The sequence below is a fragment of the Triticum dicoccoides genome, chromosome 2A (genome assembly GCF_002162155.2).
Source record: "Triticum dicoccoides isolate Atlit2015 ecotype Zavitan chromosome 2A, WEW_v2.0, whole genome shotgun sequence".
Taxonomy (NCBI): domain Eukaryota; kingdom Viridiplantae; phylum Streptophyta; class Magnoliopsida; order Poales; family Poaceae; genus Triticum; species Triticum dicoccoides.
In genome coordinates this window covers 573,933,510-573,951,340 of record NC_041382.1, presented here as the reverse complement: position 1 = coordinate 573,951,340, position 17,831 = coordinate 573,933,510, and the positions used below count along the sequence as shown (strand labels likewise).

General features: G+C 56.4%; 1 pseudogene; it reads left to right on the top strand.

Annotated features, from left to right (window-relative positions):
* Positions 1 to 15,369: 15,369 nt before the first annotated feature.
* LOC119359612 lies at positions 15,370 to 16,518 on the top strand (annotated as a pseudogene).
* Positions 16,519 to 17,831: the final 1,313 nt, after the last annotated feature.

Here is a 17,831-nt window from a genome sequence, read left to right as displayed (position 1 = left end):
GCGATTGGGTCAACCTGCCGGCCTTCGAAGCCGGCCCGCCGGCTGGGAGATTGCCCAACTGGTCGTTCCGGGCCAAGTCACTGACGCTTGCGGGAGCCGGCACCGTCACACGACTCCGAGTGCTGACACAGTCGGAGGGCCTAACTGGTCCGGACCTGCTGGCCGCCTTCGTGGCGCGCCGAGTTCTCCCGCTCCAAGGCCGCCCCCACATGATATGCCAAATGAGCGGGCGCCGTGACCCGAGTCGGATGTGCACCAAGGACATGCCTCACGAGGAGGTGGCCTACATGGTGAACTACCTCTCGGACAGCAAGCTGCTGGAGGACTGGCGGTTCGGCAAGGAGCCGTACTCCCGCGCCAACCCCCCACCTACAGTGAGTTGCCCTTTCTTTCTTTCTTCGAGTTGTCTTCTTTCTTGCCGAGTCTGTTTTGTGCGACCTGACCAGTCGGCTTTGGTTAGAATCCCCTCCTCCATCCACCATCCGGCACCTCGGGGCCGGCCCGCGAGTTCCTTGCCGACCGGGCGGAGAGCAACGTCGACGACCCCGATCTGGGGGCGGCGGCTTTGGAAGACGATGGCAAGGGAGGAGGCGGCCCGCGGCTCGGGGCCAGTCTAGAGGACTGGCCTGACGATGATGAGGAGGTCACCCCCCGCCCCCGGCCAGGAGCCAGCCATCCTGGTGCGGGCTCTTCTGCCGCGTCAGGTGCTTCGGGCGGCGGGAAGAAGCGCAGGGCTGTGCTGACTTTGTTCGGTAGTCGGCCAAAGAAGCCCAAGAGTTCGGTTGCGGCGACCAAGCGGGACAAGGCGGCCTCGAAGGCCATCCGCTTCCGCAAGGAAGTGAAGAAGCCGCCACTGGTCTCCGCGTGAGTATTCCGTCTTGACGCTTTATTCTTTCTTGTAGCTTTTGTCTAAGTCTTTTACTTGCTTCCCTCGCTTCAAGGCTCTCCTCACTCTTGAGAGGGTTGTCGCCGCCTCCGTCATGGGGTCAGCGGAGACGTCCGCCACCACTCGGCGGATTGACCCCGCTGCTGACCTCCGGGAGGCGACGGAGCGGAATGCGCAGGAGAAGCGCAACGAGGAAGAGGCCGCCTGCCTGGAGAAGGTGGAGGCCGATAAGGCGGAGGCCTCCGCCAAGAAGAAACTGGCCGAGGCCGAAGCCGTCGCCGCGACGAAGCGGCAGGCTGAGGAGGCCGCGCACCGCCAATCGACGGTGTTCGTCACCCCGCTGAACTCTGTGCCGCCGCCTCCAGAGTTCACGGGGCAGACTAGGGAAGTCGGCGGCGAGAACCCCATCCTGGAGAGGGAAGGCGGCGACTCCTCCACGCCGGACGTGATCGTTCCGCCGCCACCTCCGCCGCCGTCTGGGGGCGCGCAAGGCGAACAGCCGGCGGACCCGCCGGTGCCGCCGACTGAAGATGAGGCCGTGGCGAGGCTACTCCTTCAAGTCGGCTCGCCAACGTGGCGCCGTCTTGAGAAGGCGACTTTGGCGCTACGCCCCCTGGAGACCGGCACCACCAGCTCGGCGATCCCAGTCGCCGAAGCGACGAGCGACACGCCCATTGGGTGGGTGCGAGGAGGCGGCACAGGGCCACTAAACCAGGCGCTTCTGGACGTCCAGACGAAGCTGCGAGCTGAGGGCGACGCGATCCAGAATTGCACCAAGGCGTACCTGGCTTCGCGGGCAGCCGTCCGGGTATGCTCTCTCGTTGATCCTTGTTTTTCTTATTCCTCTCTGTGGGGGCGCGCCAGTGCACCCACCGGGTGTAGTCCCCGAGTTTCGGGCCGGCTGCTGAGCAGGCGGCCCGGAACTCCAATTGGTAAGCTCCGGGTACTTACTTTTGTCTGAAATATTTGTTGTAGGACTACCACAACCTCTGTGTTACTGCCTTCAACCGCAACATTGAAGAGCTGGGCAAGCGGACCGCCGACTTGTCGGAGAGCCGGAGTGAGTCCTTTTTCTTCCTTGCGGGGGCACGCTGGCGCACCCACGGGCTGTAGTCCCCGAGATTCGGGCCGACTGCTGAGCAGTCGGGCCGGATCTCCCCGGCGACCTTCTTTATTGATGACTTAATGCCTTCTTTCTTCCTTCTCTTCAGAAGCCAACGCTGTTCTTCAACAGCAGTTGAGCGAAGCCCACTCCGCGCTGCGCGCCAAGGGGGAGGAGTGCAGCAAGCTCGCCACAGAGCGCAATCTGCTGGCCACTCAATTGGCAGAGCAGAGGGAGCTGCTTGCAAAGACACAGAAGGAGGTGGAAACCGCCCTCCTGGCCAAGTTCGCGAGCGAGCGCTCCTCCTGGACTGACAGAGAGGCAATGCTGGCCTCCGGCTTCCATGAGATTGAAGACATTGTTGATGGTGAGTCTCTTTTACTTTCTTTCTTCGAGCTGCCGATTATAAATCGTGCCGACTCCTGATTTTTGACTTGTTTCTTTGTTTCTTCCGTCTTGGCAGACTTCTTCCCTGGGCACTCGCAGGCCGCCATCCAAGCCATCGAGGCTGACCGTGAAGGTCGGAGGGCGGAAGGTGCAGAGATCGCTGCCGATGCCCCCCGAACCCTTGATGATCATATCCTAAGCATCGAGGCTCGCCTTTGGCCGACTCACCGGATGCTGCGCCGGCTTCAACGTGTCGGTGCCCAGGCGATTGCCGCCCTGTGACCGGACATGTAGGCTCCGCGCACCCCCAGTCTGACTGCCGACTAGCTAGAAGTCGCGGCTGGTCGTCTTGAGGCCTGGAAGGGTTCCTCGGCCCGAGCTAGAGCACCCGGGCCTTGGAGTTCGTCAAGGCATGGTATCCGGGGCTGGATCTAGACCGACTGGCCACACTCCGGTCAGAGGCCCAGCCGGAGCTGGCACCCGCGGAAGACGCCCTCGTCAAGCGTGCCATGGCGATCGCCGAGTACATCTACACCAGCATCTTCGTCCCCGAGCGGTCTGAAGACGGCGAGGAGGAACCGCCGGAGTTGTTTGGGATGAACCCAGACTACGGCGAGGACTCGGCGGAGGTGATCGGCTCCAGCATCGAGGAGAAAGGTGAGGCGGAGGACGGAGGCGAGACGGAGGCACCAGAAGATGGGGCAGACGGCCAGCCTCAGCTCGACCGTGCCTTCAGCAACGAGCCGCGTGCGACCGAGCCGACTACCGCCGAAGGCGATCAAGCCGAGACTGCCCAGCCGGCCACCCCAATGCCTGACGCTGTCGCCTCCTTCGACCCTCCGAATCCGTCTGCTGCTTCCTGAGATGCCGCCTTATCTTTATTTTATCTGCTTTTGTTGTCTTGAAGAACTTATTAATTTGCACAATTCCACCCGCGGGGTGTATTTTGAACTTCTGCTCGAAGATTCGGCCAAGGGCCTATGCTATGTAAATATTTATCCGAGTTCTATCTTTTCTTGCTCATTGCTCTTTTGGCTTGTTCCTTTGCCGCTTTCCCTTAGTTGCCTGTCTTTCCAGTCGGACAACCGCTCTGCGGACTGCCGTTGGATCAAATGCTTGGCTACTTTGGGAAGGCAAGTACTTAGCCGTTTTAGAGTTTTTTAGCAAGTTGGATAGAAGGCGGTGAGCCGATTGGTTAATAGTCGGTTTGTGAAAAGAAAAAGGAAGGCTGGAAGCCGCCTTGAGCTATGTTTTATGCTTTGAGTCCTTAGCCATTTTTCATGTGAACGCCCATTCTACCTTGCTCCTGCCCACCGTACAGTCGCTCTGCGAGCTGCGGCTTCTGACAGGAGACAGCTTAGGCACCACACACTACTTGTCCGGCCGCAGGAAGCATTTCATAGTGCAAGGCGGCAAGTCCCCGGGCCGACCTGTCGAGCCCGGTGCCAAGCGGCATAACAAAGAGTAACATACTCGTAGGCATAACTTTTATCATATAGACAAAAGAGGGCAGTCCCCGAGCTCGTCTCGGGGGGCCCGAAGTCTTGGTACTTTAATACAAAAGGTAGCGTGGTACATACTACATCAACTGTAAAATCTTCTGAGGAGATTTGCATTCCATGGCCGCTCTGTCTCTTTGCCGGAGTCGTCCCTCTTGCGTGCTCGGGGCTTCTGAGCGTCAATCAGGTAGTAGGAGTCGTTGCCCAACACTTTGCTGATGATGAAAGGGCCTTCCCAAGGTGCCGACAGCTTGTGCTGGCCGGCTGTTCGCTGGATCAGCCGGAGCACAAGGTCGCCTTCTTGGAAAGATCTTGGCTTGACCTTCCTGTTGTAGTATCGGCGCAGGCTCTGCTGGTAGATGCTGGACCAGCTGAGTGCCAACAGCCGGCCCTCTTCCAGCAGATCGACGCCGTCTTGACGTGCTTCTTCTACTTCCTCCTCGGTGTACATGGTGACTCGCGGGGAGTCGAACTCTATGTCCGTTGGGATGACGGCTTCAGCACCGTAGACGAGGAAGAAAGGCGTGAAGTCGGTTGACTTGTTTGGAGTCGTGCGCAGACTCCAGAGGACGACTGGCAACTCGTTGAGCCAGCAGCCAGCCGACCGCTCTAGAGGCTCGACCAGTCGGGGCTTGATGCTAGACAGGATGAGGGCGTTTGCTCGCTCCACCTGGCTGTTTGACTGTGGATGGGCGACGGACGCTAGGTCCAGTCGGATGCCCTGTGTTGCGCAGAAACGGGCCAAGGCGCCTTTGGCAAAATTTGTGCTGTTGTCGGTGATGATGTTGTGTGGTATGCCATACCGAATTGTGATATCAAAGATGAAAGTCACGGCAGTCGGACCGTTTAGTTTCTTGATTGGCTTCGCTTCTATCCACTTGGTGAACTTGTCCACTGCGACGAGTAAGTGAGTTAAGCCACCTCGTGCCGTCTTGAATGGTCCCACCATGTCTAGACCCCAAACTGCGAAAGGCCAGGCAACGGGGATGGTCTTGAGTGCAGAAGCCGGCTGGTGCGGCTTGGAGCTGAACTTCTAACACCCTTTGCATTTTTGGACCAATTCCTTGGCCTCTTCTAAGGCAGTCGGCCAGAAGAAACCATGTTGAAAGGCTTTGGCGACGAGTGCTCTTGAAGCCGCATGGTGGCCGCACTCGCCTTGATGGATGTCTTTGAGAATTGCTTGGCCTTGCTCTGACTCTACGCAGCGCTGGTAGACACCAGTGACGCTGCGCCTGACCAGCTCTCTGTTGACTATGGTGTAGGCTGCCGCTCGGCGTTGTACTTGCCGAGCTGAGGTCTCATCAGTCGGCAGCTCTTTGCTCACCAGGAATTTGAGGATGGGCTGGGCCCATGAGGGTGCTGCTATTTCTTCGAGTGCCAGAACCGCGACTTGGACGAGGGCGGCTGGGCTGGGAGGCGGCGGGTTGGAGTCAACAACCACTTGCTGGGTTAATGAAGTCCCCAGGCTGACTGGCGCGGCTCTTGGGCCGCGTTCTGGAGTCTTTGAGCCCGCCGCCGTAGTCCCCGGGCCGGGTACTGCAGTCCCTGGGCCGGCCTCGACTTTGGCGGCTTTGGAGCCATCTGCCAAAATCCCCGTACCGTCTGTCGGGGCTCTGGAGTCGGATCCGACTTCTTCGGGAGGATCCGGCACGAAGATGGAGTCTGATTCTGGTGAAGGCTTGACAGACGGCTTGAGGAGGCGTTGAAGGGCGACACCGGATGGTATTGCTTGGCGGGTAGAGCCGATTCGTGCCAAGGCATCTGCTTGGTCGTTGTCGTTTCTTAGCACATGGAGGAACTCGCACCCCTCGAAATACCCACTGAGTTGCTGCACGAGGAAACAGTAACTCGCCATGTTTGCATCTTTGGCGTCCCAGTCGCCAGATGACTGTTGGACCACTAAGTCCGAGTCGCCATAACACAGGATCCGGCGAATGCCAAGTTCTTTGGCAAGCCGGAGCCCGTGAATGAGCGCCTCGTACTCAGCGACGTTGTTGGAGGCGGGAAAATGGATTTACAGTGCGTATTTGAGCTTGTTGCCTTTAGGGGAAGTGAGGACGACGCCGGCTCCCAAGCGGGTGCGCATCTTGGAGCCGTCGAAATGCATCCACCAATGGGTGGAATCGGGCGCTGGAGGTAGGTACTAGGTCTCGGCCCAGTCGACGAGAAAGTCGGCCAGTGCTTGTGACTTGATAGCGGTGCAGGGCTGGTAGTAGATGGTGTAGGGAGCCAGCTCTATGGCCCACTTGGCCACTCGGCCAGAAGCATCTCGGCTTCCGATGATCTCGGCAAGTGGGGCCGTGCAGACCACAATGATTGGATGCTCTTGAAAGTAAGGCTTCAACTTCTTGGCGGTAAAGTGCACGCCATAGCACATCTTCTGGTAGTGGGGGTAGTTTTGCTTGGAGGCTGACAGTACTTCGCTCAGGTAATATACCGGTCTCTGGACAGGTAGTGCCTTGCCTTCCTCCTTGCGCTCCACTACAATGACAGTGCTGACTACCCGGCTGGTGGCGGCGATGTATAGGAGCATAGGTTCCTTAGGAGTCGGAGCCGCCAGAATGGGTGGAGTAGTCAGCATCTTTTTCAACTGGAGAAAAGCTTCGTCCGCCTTGTGGTTCCACTCAAAAAAAGTGGTCTTCTTCATGAGTTGGTATAAGGGGAGAGCTTTCTCGCCCAGCCGACTGATGAATTGGCTGATGGATGCCAAGCAGCCGGTGAACTTTTGCACATCCAGCAGTCGGCTGGGTACCTCCATCCTCTCAATGGCCTTGATTTTTACAGGGTTGCATTCTATGCCGTGTTCAGAGACCAGGAAGCCAAGGAGATGGCCAGCTGGTACTCCGAAGACGCAATTCTTGGGGTTGAGCTTGATCTGGAATCGGCGCAAGTTCTCAAAGGTCTCATTGAGGTCTTCCAGCAGTGTTCCACGCTTTTCCGTCTTCACCACCACATCGTCCATGTAGACATGGGCGTTCCTGTCGAGCTTCTTGAGGAGGCACTTCTGCATGCAACGTTGGAAGGTGGCGCTGGCATTCCTCAAGCTGAATGTCATGGTGAGGTAGCAGAAGGCTCCAAATGGCGTGATGAAGGCGGTCTTCAGTCTGTCAGCTGGGTTCAGCTTGATCTGGTGATATCCTGAATATGCATCCAAAAAGCTCAATAGCTCACATCCGGCGGTGGAGTCTATCACCTGATCAATTCTTGGCAGAGCAAACGGGTCCTTGAGGCAGGCCTTGTTGAGGCTCATGTAGTCAATACACATCCGCCACTGCTTGTTCTTCTTCAGTATCAGGACCGGATTGGCTAGCCACTCTGGGAAGAATACTTCCATAATGAAGCTGGCTGCTAGGAGTCGGGCTATCTCTTCTCCGACAACTCTTCTCTTCTCTTCTGATAGGCGGCGCAGGGGCTGCCTGACCGGCTTTGCATCAGATCGGACATGTAACTTGTGCTCGGCGAATTCCATCGGTACACCTGGCATGTCTTTGGGGGACCACGAAGATGTCCCGATTCTCATGGAGAAAATCGACGAGCTCGCCTTCCTATTTGCTGTCGAGGTTTGCGCCTACGACAGCGTACCTCTCCGGGTGCTCCGGATCCAAGGGTATCTACTTTGTCTCCTTGGCCGGCTTGAACGAACCCTCAGCCTCCGACTCCTTTGGGTTGGGCGACACCTCTGGCTGCTTGCCGGCCATCGCCACAACCCGTTCCAGGAGCCTCTTCTCGGCTGCGATCACCAGGGACTCGGCTAGCCGACTGCTCTCACTCGCACAGGGAGACGACTTCCGGTAGTCGCCGGCTACGGTCAGAATTCCCCTGGAACTGGGCATCTTCATTTTGAGATAGGCATAGTGGGGGACCGCTATGAACTTGGCCAGGGCGGGTCGGCCAAGTAGTGCATGGTATGGGCTCTCGAGGTCCACCACCTCAAACCAAACCGACTCTCGGCGGAAGTGCTCTTTGTCTCCAAAGAGGACGTCCATCAGGATCTTGCCGATTGGTGAGCAGGAAAGCCCAGGAACAATGCCGTGGAACACAGTCCGGCTGTTCTGAAGCTGTCTTTGCTTGGTTCCTAATTTCTCCATGGTGTCCTTGTACAAGATGTTGATGCTGCTGCCTCCGTCTATCAGAACTCACGAAAAAACGCGCGGCTCGTCTATCCGTGGCAAAGGTGGCATCCAAGACCAAGGCATAGGAGCCCGGGCTCGGCATTACCTCTGGGTGATCAGCCCTGCTCCAGCTGATTGGCTTCTCGGACCAGTGCATGAACTCTGGCGTCTCTGATGCTACTGCATTCACCTCTTGTCGCTGCAGCCGCCTTCTGCATCGATCGTTAGCCATACTGGTAAACACTATGTAGGCTCCGTGCTCTTCGGGGTATTCGTCTTGTACTGCGCCGACTGGTCTGACAGCCGGCTGCAGGGGCGGAGGTGGAGGCGGCTGCCCAGCAGGCGGGGGAGGTAGGAGGTCGTCTCCTTTGGCGATCCTGGTGAGCCAGTGGCACTTCCGGGTGGTGTGATTCGATGGCTTCGCGCCATTGTGGAACTTGCAAGGACCAACCAGGTTTTGCTCGTATGAGAAGGCTGGCAACCAGTTGGGATTGCCACCTTTCTATCGCTTGGGTGGAGGCTGCCCATCCGGCTGCTGGGCTTCGACTGTCGCAACCTGCCGGCTGCTGGAAGCCGGCTGCGGGGCCTTGCACTTGTGGTCACTCTGCTGTTGCCGCCGACTGGCGTCTCCCGCCGGAGTTCTTGGAGCCTGAGGGGCCACTTTGCCAGTTGCGCTAACTTGAATCTCTACCTTCATGGAGGAGTCGGCCGTGGTGTACTTGTCTTCTATGATCAACAGCTCGTCGAGGGTTTCTGGCTCGTCACAGAGGAGCTTGTGCTTGAGGAGGGTGCCTTCTCTGCACCTGACTGTGAAGTACTCGATAGCCTGCACCTCATGCACGCCTTCGCAGGAGTTCTGAAGCTCGGCCCAACGCGTGAGGTAGTCGCGAGTCGACTCGTCGGGACCTTGCATGCACAAGGAGAGCTGACGAGGCTTGGGAGGACGCTTGTATCTGCTGGCGAAGTTGCAGACGAAGGCTTCGGTGAAGTCGACCCAGCTATTGATGCTGCGGGGCTTCAGGCTGTTCAGCCATGTCCGGGCCGTGCCCTGGAGCATGAGCGGAACGTATTTTACGGTGACACGCTTGTTGCCGTTCGCTATGCTGGCGGCCGTGGAGTAGTCGACCAGCCAGTCTTCCGGCTTCACGGAGCCGGTGCACTTGGGCGTGTCTCTTGGGAGCGTGAACCCTTTGGGAAATGGCTCGTCTCGAATGCGGGGCCCGTAACAAGGCGGACCCAACTCGTGTTCTTCTTCCAGCGCCAGGGATCGGTGAAGTCGGTCGATCCGGTGGCGGGCGTCGTTTTCTCCGACTCCCTCTCGGTGGCCAAGGCGATCGCCGAGAGTCGGATGGTCAACAGGCGACAGGGAGACTCACCTCTCCCTGCGAGGAGGAGGAGGCAGACAGTCGTCCTGTCATTCCACTGCTCTCGGGCGGCCGTCTCGGTCGCGCTCTATGGTAATGTGAGTCCGACTATGGCTGATAGTCGGATCCTTGTCTCTTCTTCCTCGGGCGCCGTCAATCGGTGTCCGAGATGTCGCGCCTTGGTCTCGACGAAGGTTGTCGTTTCGCCGCTGCGGCGCCTCCGTGTGGCAGCCGACCTCGTTCTGCGCGGCAGCCGCGTCGAGGAGCCGCTGGACTCGCTCCATCATCAGGCGGCGCTCTTCACCCTCGAATTTGTCCAGCTCGTCCGCCGCCGCCTGGGCGGCTCGAATGTTCTCCGCAGGGGTAGCGTACACAGGGCGGCTTGCCCCGAACAGGTTGGCGATGGCTACGCCGCGCTGCTGGACCGCGCCGAGGCGGCTGGGCCCCGCTAGGGCCGGCGAGCCGCCAACAGCGCGATCCATCTCTCGCTGGTAGGCTTCTGACAAGCGTCTCATGCTAGTCAGCTTCTTCGCGCCTTTGACGAGCTGAAGGCGGCGCGCCTCCAACGTTTCCGCGTCAGCATCTTCCGGAATGGGCACAGTCAGGTCTTGTAGCGCCGCACCAAGCGGATCATGCGCTCCTCCGCCGGGGAGCTCATCATGACTAATGACGAGCACCTCGGTGACGGTGCTTCCGCCGCTCTCCGCACGAGGGCGAGGCTCATCGTAGACCACCACATTAGTGGGGAACGCGTCGAGCGACGCGGTGTTGGAGTCGACCAGCATCGGGTCTGTGGAACCTACAGACTCCAAGTCCATGGCAGGCTCGCCGGCGACGTGGAGTTGATCGAGGAGGCCCGCGAGGAGGCTCTCGGAGCCGCCCGTGCCTCGTCGGATGCAGGTTCGTCGGAGATGCGAACCTCGCCGACAAGTTCGGCGAGGCGGCTGGCTGTGCAGGCGATCTCAACACCGTGCAGCGCGTCGGCGCAAACTCCGTCTGGCGTGCCTGGCTGGCTGCGCTCGCCAGGGAGGAAAAGGGTTCCTGTCCAGAGCAGGTCTTCGGACGACGGTGCACCAGGCTCCACGGTGGGCGCCAAATGTCGGGGGTTGGGTGCGACATATGCCAAATGATGGCTTATCATGGTGGGGGCGAGTAGAACATCGCCGGTGCCTGGAAACGGGATGAGGCGAAGACATGCACGCCGGTGAATCTTACCCAGCTTCAGGGCTCTTCGGGGACATAATACCCCTACTGCTGCTCTGCGGGGTCTCCTCATGATCACTATGGCAAAGTGTTTACACGATTGCTCCTAGAGCTGTTTCCTGAAGGTAGGAGAAGGCAAGGCTAGCTCTCTCCTTCCTGTATGGTCTGGTCTAGTGCTAATGGATTCCAACCCTTTGCATGGGTGCCCTGGGGGGTTTATATAGGCCTACCCCCCAGGGGTACAATGTTAATCCGGCTGGACGCGGGCCCAGCCGTCAGTGCCTCCGGCCTCCGTCTTCTCCGCCGACTGCTGGGGCCCGCCGACTGGCCCGGTATGGAGCCGACAGGCCGCGTCCGCCGCGGGCGGGTCTTGCCGGCTACTGATTACTGTAGCCGTGCTTCTAATGACGCGGGCTTCGTCATGGAGTCGTGGCAACAGCCCCGCCGCCTGGCGGGCGTTCACTATTGCCACTCTCCGTCACATCTGGTTAATGGCGCGTGGGCCCCGGGGGAGGAGCCGGCCAACTCTCGGGGGCCGACTCCCGACGGGTCCGACTTGTGGTGCACTTGCTGTCTTCTGGGATCCCGCTGGCCGATGGGACCCGCCACCCAAAGGTTGTACAGATAAGCCGTCGTGGGCGCAGGATTCGGTCCATAGGTGCCGATGTCAGGGCCAGCATGGCAACAGTGCCACGCCGCACAGAGATCTCCGCGAGTACGGCGTACTGTGACCATGCTTGCCTTTGGAAAGGGGTTGGAGCAGTCTTCACTGTAGCCACTCCCCTGTCCTGTCCCTCTTGATGAGGACATGGGATTTTGCTGGAGCCGCGGGCCGACTCCCCAAGGCGGCTTCTTGGGAAGTCATCAGTCAGGAGTTGGTTTGTCCTGAAGTCGTCCCTGGGACTCGGCCGCGAGTGGCTAGTCGGTGGCCTTGCCGCCGACTCCTCAGAAGGTGGCTCTTTGTCCTGGGGTCTTGATGGGCGCAGCCTGCCCCGATGCCTTGAAAGGTTCTGGGCCTCGGGTTAGCCTACCCGTGGCCCATTACTCCGACAAAAGCATACAAGTTTTATACAGACTTGCGGTGAAGCCTGTATTTACAACAAAGTGAGTGGGAGCATTACAGCATTTCTGATAAGTATATGTGAATGACATATTGTTGATCGAAGATAATGTAGAATTATTCTACAAAGCATAAAGGAATGTCTGAAAGGAGTTTTTCAAAGAAAGACCTTGGTGAAGTTGCTTACATATTGAGCATCAAGATCTATAGAGATAGATCAAGACGCTTGATAAGTTTTTTCAATGAGTACATACCTTGACAAGATGTTGAAGTAGTTCAGAATGAAACAATCAAAAAGGAGTTCTTCCCTATGTTATAAGGTGTGAAGTTGAGTAAGACTCAAAACCTGACCACGGTAGAAGATAGAGAGAGAATGAAAGTCATTCCCTATGCCTCAGCCATAGGTTCTATAAAGTATGCCATGCTGTGTACCAGACCTATTGTATACCCTGCCCTGAGTTTGGCAAGGGAGTACAATAGTGATCTAGGAGTAGATCACTGGACATTGGTCAAAAATTATCCTTAGTGGAATAAGGATATGTTTCGCGATTATGGAGGTGACAAAAGGTTCGTCGTAAAGGGTTACGTCGATGCAAGTTTTGACACTGATCCAGATGACTCTAGGTCTCAATCTGGACAAATATTGAAAGTGGGAGCAATTATCTAGAGTAGTTCCGTGCAGAGCATTGTTGACATAGAAATTTGCAAAATACGTACGGATCTGAATGTGGCAGACCCGTTGACTAAACTTCTCTCACAAGCAAAACATGATCACACCTTAGTACTCTTTGGGTAAGCAATGTGAACTAGATTATTGACTCTAGTAAACCCTTTGGGTATTGGTCACATGTCGATGTGAACTATGGGTGTTAATCACATGATGATGTGAACTATTGGTATTAAATCACATGGCGATGTGAACTAGATTATTGACTCTAGTGCAAGTGGGAGACTGAAGGAAATATGCCCTAGAGGCAATAATAAAGTTATTATTTATTTCCTTATATCATGATAAATGTTTATTATTCATGCTAGAATTGTATTAACCGGAAACATAATACATGTGTGAATACATAGACAAAGAGTGTCACTAGTATGCCTCTACTTGACTAGCTCGTTGATCAAAGATGGTTATGTTTCCTAACCATAGACATGAGTTGTCATTTGATTAATGGGATCACATCATTAGGAGAATGATGTGATTGACTTGACCCATTCCGTTAGCTTAGCACTCGATCGTTTAGTATGTTACTATTGCTTTCTTCATGACTTATACATGTTCCTATGACTATGAGATTATGCAACTCCCATTTACCGGAGGAACACTTTGTGTGCTACCAAACGTCACAACGTAATTGGGTGATTATAAAGGTGCTCTACAGGTGTCTCTGAAGGTACTTGTTGGGTTGGCGTATTTCGAGATTAGGATTTGTCACTCCGATTGTCGGAGAGGTATCTCTGGGCCCTCTCGGTAATGCACATCACCTAAGCCTTGCAAGCATTGCAACCAATAAGTTAGTTGTGAGATGATGTATTACGGAACGAGTAAAGAGACTTGCTGGTAACGAGATTGAACTAGGTATTGAGATGCCGACGATCGAATCTCGGGCAAGTAACATACCGATGACAAAGGGAACAACGTATGTTGTTATGCGGTCTGACCAATAAAGATCTTCATAGAATATGTGGGAGCCAATATGAGCATTCAGGTTGCGCTATTGGTTATTGACCGGAAACGTGTCTCGGTCATGTCTACATAGTTCTCGAACCCGTAGGGTCCGCACGCTTAACACTATGATGACAGTTATATTATGAGTTTATATGTTTTGATGTACCGAAGGAGTTCGGAGTCCCGGATGAGATCGGGGACATGACGAGGAGTCTCGAAATGGTCAAGACATAAAGATCGATATATTGGACGACTATATTCGGACTTCGGAAAGGTTCCGAGTGATTCGGGTATTTTTTGGAGTATCGGAGAGTTACGGGAATTCGCCGGGGAGTATACGGGCCTTATTGGGCCATACGGAAATAGAGGAGAGAGGCCAAAAGGAAGGAGGCCTGCGCCCCCCCTCTGGTCCGAATTGGACAAGGGGTGCAGCCCCCTTTTCCTTCTCCCTCTTCTCCTCTTTCCTTCTCTCCTACTTCAACAAGGACAGGAGGAGTCCTACTCCCGGTAGGAGTAGGACTCCCCCCTTGGCGCGCTCTCCTCCTAGGCCGGCCGCCTCCCCCTTGCTCCTTTATATACAAGGGCAGGGGGGCACCTCTAGACACACAAGTTGATCAAGTTGATCGTCTCTTAGCCGTGTGCGGTGCGCCCCTCCACCATAGTCCACCTCGATAATACTGTAGCGTCTCTGAGGCGAAGCCCTGCGTCGGTAGAACATCAACATCGTTACCACGCCGTCATGCTGACGAAACTCTCCCTCAACACTAGGCTGTATCGGAGTTAGAGGGACGTCATCGGGCTGAACGTGTGCTGAACTCGGAGGTGCCGTGCGTTCGGTACTTGAGCGACGTACGACTACATCAACCGCGTTGTGCTAACGCTTCCGCTTTCGGTCTACGAGGGTATGTGGACAACACTCTCCCCTCTCGTTGCTATGCATCACCATGATTTTGCGTGTGCGTAGGAAATTTTTTGAAATTACTACGTTCCCCAACACCCGTGCCCCTAAACATCAAGATATTCGTATGACAGTTTCTACGTGACTGCTTGCCCTCTGGGACAGAGGTTCTTAAGTGTCACGGCCTGGCCTATGGCTTGTGTCCTCTATGTAATGTTCCGGAGACGGGAACCCACACTATTGGAATTGCCACCTACGCTGAGCTCCAGGAACACTCGGCAAAAGGGCCTAAAACCCTCGGCAAAGGCTTTACCGAGCGTTGCACTCGGCAAAGGCCACCCGTCGTAGGGCCTATAGCACCCGGCGTCTGTTACTTTACCGAGTGACCGTGATTTGTCTCCCGGCGTGTATGGAAATTCCACCAGTGCCACATCATGTTCTCGTGCATAGCAGCGCGGGCCCTTTGGAGCTTCGTCCGCGAGGTACTAGGGCCTGATTGGGAGGCAGGGAACCTTCCAGAGTTCCTGTAGACCAGAGCGACTCAGGTCGGCCGCAAACGCCGCCTATTCTGACTTATCTTTACGGTGATGCCATGGACCCTTTGGATGACTCGTAATAAAATGGTGGTTGAGCGGATCTTCCCGAGGCAGACTTCCGACTCGTTCTGCAAATTTCTTGCCTTCTTGCAGCTATGCCACCCGCTTGCTAGGCAGCGGGATCGTGACCGCCTTAGGCTTATGTTGGATGCGCTTCTAGTTTCCGCGCGCCGTCTGTCCGCTTCATAGGACCGCTTCGTAGTTTGCCACTAGGTGGCTTTTTTGTGTTTCTTTTCTCTTTCTTAGGTATGATTGTGATGTATCTTAGATGCTACTTGGTTGTATGGATGTTTGTTTTATCTATAGAGCGGGATGAAAACCTAGTTCGAGATTAGTCGATGTAGATAGACTCGGAGAATAAGTACCGTTCAATGTCTATCAAGTGCTTGGCAAGAAACCGCACGTTCCTCTCCCTTGCAAGTGCACCAAGCCACTCACAAAAACTTTGACCACGCTTTGGCTGCCTTCATGATCACATCAATCTAGTTGACTTATTTTGGCAGAGATCATCCAGCTGACTTGCACTCCTACAAATAGCTGATCAACATTCTCTGTTACTCACTCGTAGCAGTTCCATCGGTCAAGAACTCAAGATGGCCAACCACGTTGCACTTCTCCTCATGCTGTCTCTCCAGCTCACCGCGTCATTCTCTCAGCAGCCCGGCGACGACCCGGACCTCCGGACCCTCCTCAAGATCAAGGAGCAGTTCGGCGACCAGGCCGCACTGGTGTCTTTGCTGCCCGGCACCGACCAGTGCAACTGGCCGTACGCCTACTGCAACCAGCACCGCCGCGTCGTCGCCATCTTCGTCAACATCACCTCCACGATCCCACCGGCCATCGGCGACCTCGACCAGCTCCACACCATCAGCATCCACAGCATCCCGGGCCTCGATGGCCCCATCCCGGACACATTCGCAAGCTCTCGCACCTCTCCATCTTCAACATCATGCGCACCTCCGTCTCGGGCTCCCTGCCGGCGTCGCTCTCCCGCACAAACCTCACCTCCGTCAGCTTCTTCAGCAACAAGCTGACCGGAAGGATCCCCAGGTCGCTCCAGGACCTGCCTTACCTGACCTACTTCGACGCCTCGAACAACCGCCTCGTCGGCCGGATCCCGCCGGGGCTGGTGAGCAACGGCGCGCCCGACAGGCTCCTGGGCCTGACGCTGACGAACAACCGGCTAACGGGGCCGATCCCCCGGATGTACGGGCGCGAGAGGTACTTCATGAACTTCCGGGTGGCCAACAACAGGCTAACGGGGGACGCGGCGTTCCTGTTCGGCCGGCGGAACACGGTGTACGACGTCGACCTGTCCGGGAACAGGCTGCGGTTCAACCTGACCGGCGTGGAGATGCCAGAGAACCTGCTGTTCCTCAACATGAGCCGCAACCGGATCTACGGCGGCGTGCCGGCGTCGCTGACGCAGTTGAAGAAGTTGACCACGCTCGACCTCAGCTACAACCAGCTCTGCGGGGAGATACCGACCGGCGGGAACATGGGTCGGTTCAAGCCGGAGGCCTACGAGCACAACAAGTGCCTGTGCGGGACCCCGTTGCCGGCGTGCTAGGTCGTGGGTCGCTGAGGCTGATCGACCTGTCACGTTCTTCTGTTTTACGGTGATACTGCATTGCAATGAATAATTTCGGGCTTCCATCCGAGAGTTCCTACTCTGTTTCTTTAGTGGAAGAGTTCCTACTTCCTATCACTTCGATATTATCGGATGTGGGGTTCCAACAAACCCTTAAGGTTTGAACACTGGAGTGCGCGCGAAGTCTTTTCCTTCTACCAATCTACGCTTTAACTCAGTAGATCTTGCGGATGAACTCAACGAACTCTCAACACAGAAAGACATGGGGTTTATACTGGTTCGGGTCACCGTTGTAGTGTAATACCCTACTCCAGTGTGGTGGTGGTGGATTACCTCTTGGGTTGATGATGAACAATACAAGGGAAGAACAACCTCCTGAGGTTGAGGTGTTCTTGTGCGTATGAACTTGTGGTGTGTGGGTTCTCTCTGGCTAAGATACTCTCTCTATCCACTGTGGTGGTTAGTCCTATTTATAGAGGCCCTGATCCTCTTCCCAAATATCGAGCGGCAAGGGAGCCAACAATGGCGGGCTAATTTGAAAGGGGACAGCTAGTACAAGTTGCCCTGACAAAAGCGGTCTTCGCCTGCACAAAGCTCTGGTGGTGACACCGTCTTGGGCTCCACGATGACCTCCGTCTTGCAGTCCATGGTCCTGGTCTTGTTGTACCGAAATGACAACATTTGCCTGATGCCTTGGTACTCCGCGGCTGCGCTTGCCCCCCTTTGCACCAAAGAGGAAAAAAGGACGCTGCGTGCGCTGGCGCCCGCCTGGTGCCGATCGTCATGGCTCACGTCACGAGAGCCTCGTGAGGTTCGCCTCGCCTTGATATCTCGGCCCCTCGCGAGCCTGCCTGACTAGGCCGCTCGGGAGGAGGTCGTGCGTCATCCTCCTCGCGAGGCTTGGACCCTCGCGAGGGTCTTGGATGCTTTGTTGGTGAAGATGAGTCGTACGGCCTGCTGGCTCCGTCACGCCGCGGGCCGCAGACAGACAAGTCTGGGGACCCCCGTTCCCAGAACGCCGACAGTAGCCTCCGGGTCTAAGGTGCGCGCGGCCTTGGCTTCGTGGCGAAGCCAAGGGTCATGTTCGGAGCATCGCGGGCCCCAAAAGCCTGCGGCCTCGGTTGACGCGTGGCGGTTGATAGGCCATGGGCGTCTCCGCTTCCCCATGCTGCCTCGGCAACTGCTTGACCTAACAAAAGACTGGCGCGAGCGACACTTGCCTTCATTGCTTCTTCCTTGCCTCCCTCTAGATCCCCTTTCTTGCTCTTCACCGCCGCTACCTACAGATCTGCTCCGGCCTTGCTCTGCATCTGCCGCCCATGGCGCCGCGCAAGGTCAAGACTTCCTCGGCCCCGGCTTGGTACGAGCCCGCTCTTGAGGCGCCCACTGTCACGGAGAAGAGCCTTGCCTCCGTGCGCCTGCTGACGGCGGGAGAGAGCAACGTGTGGGGGAAGACGGAGCTCC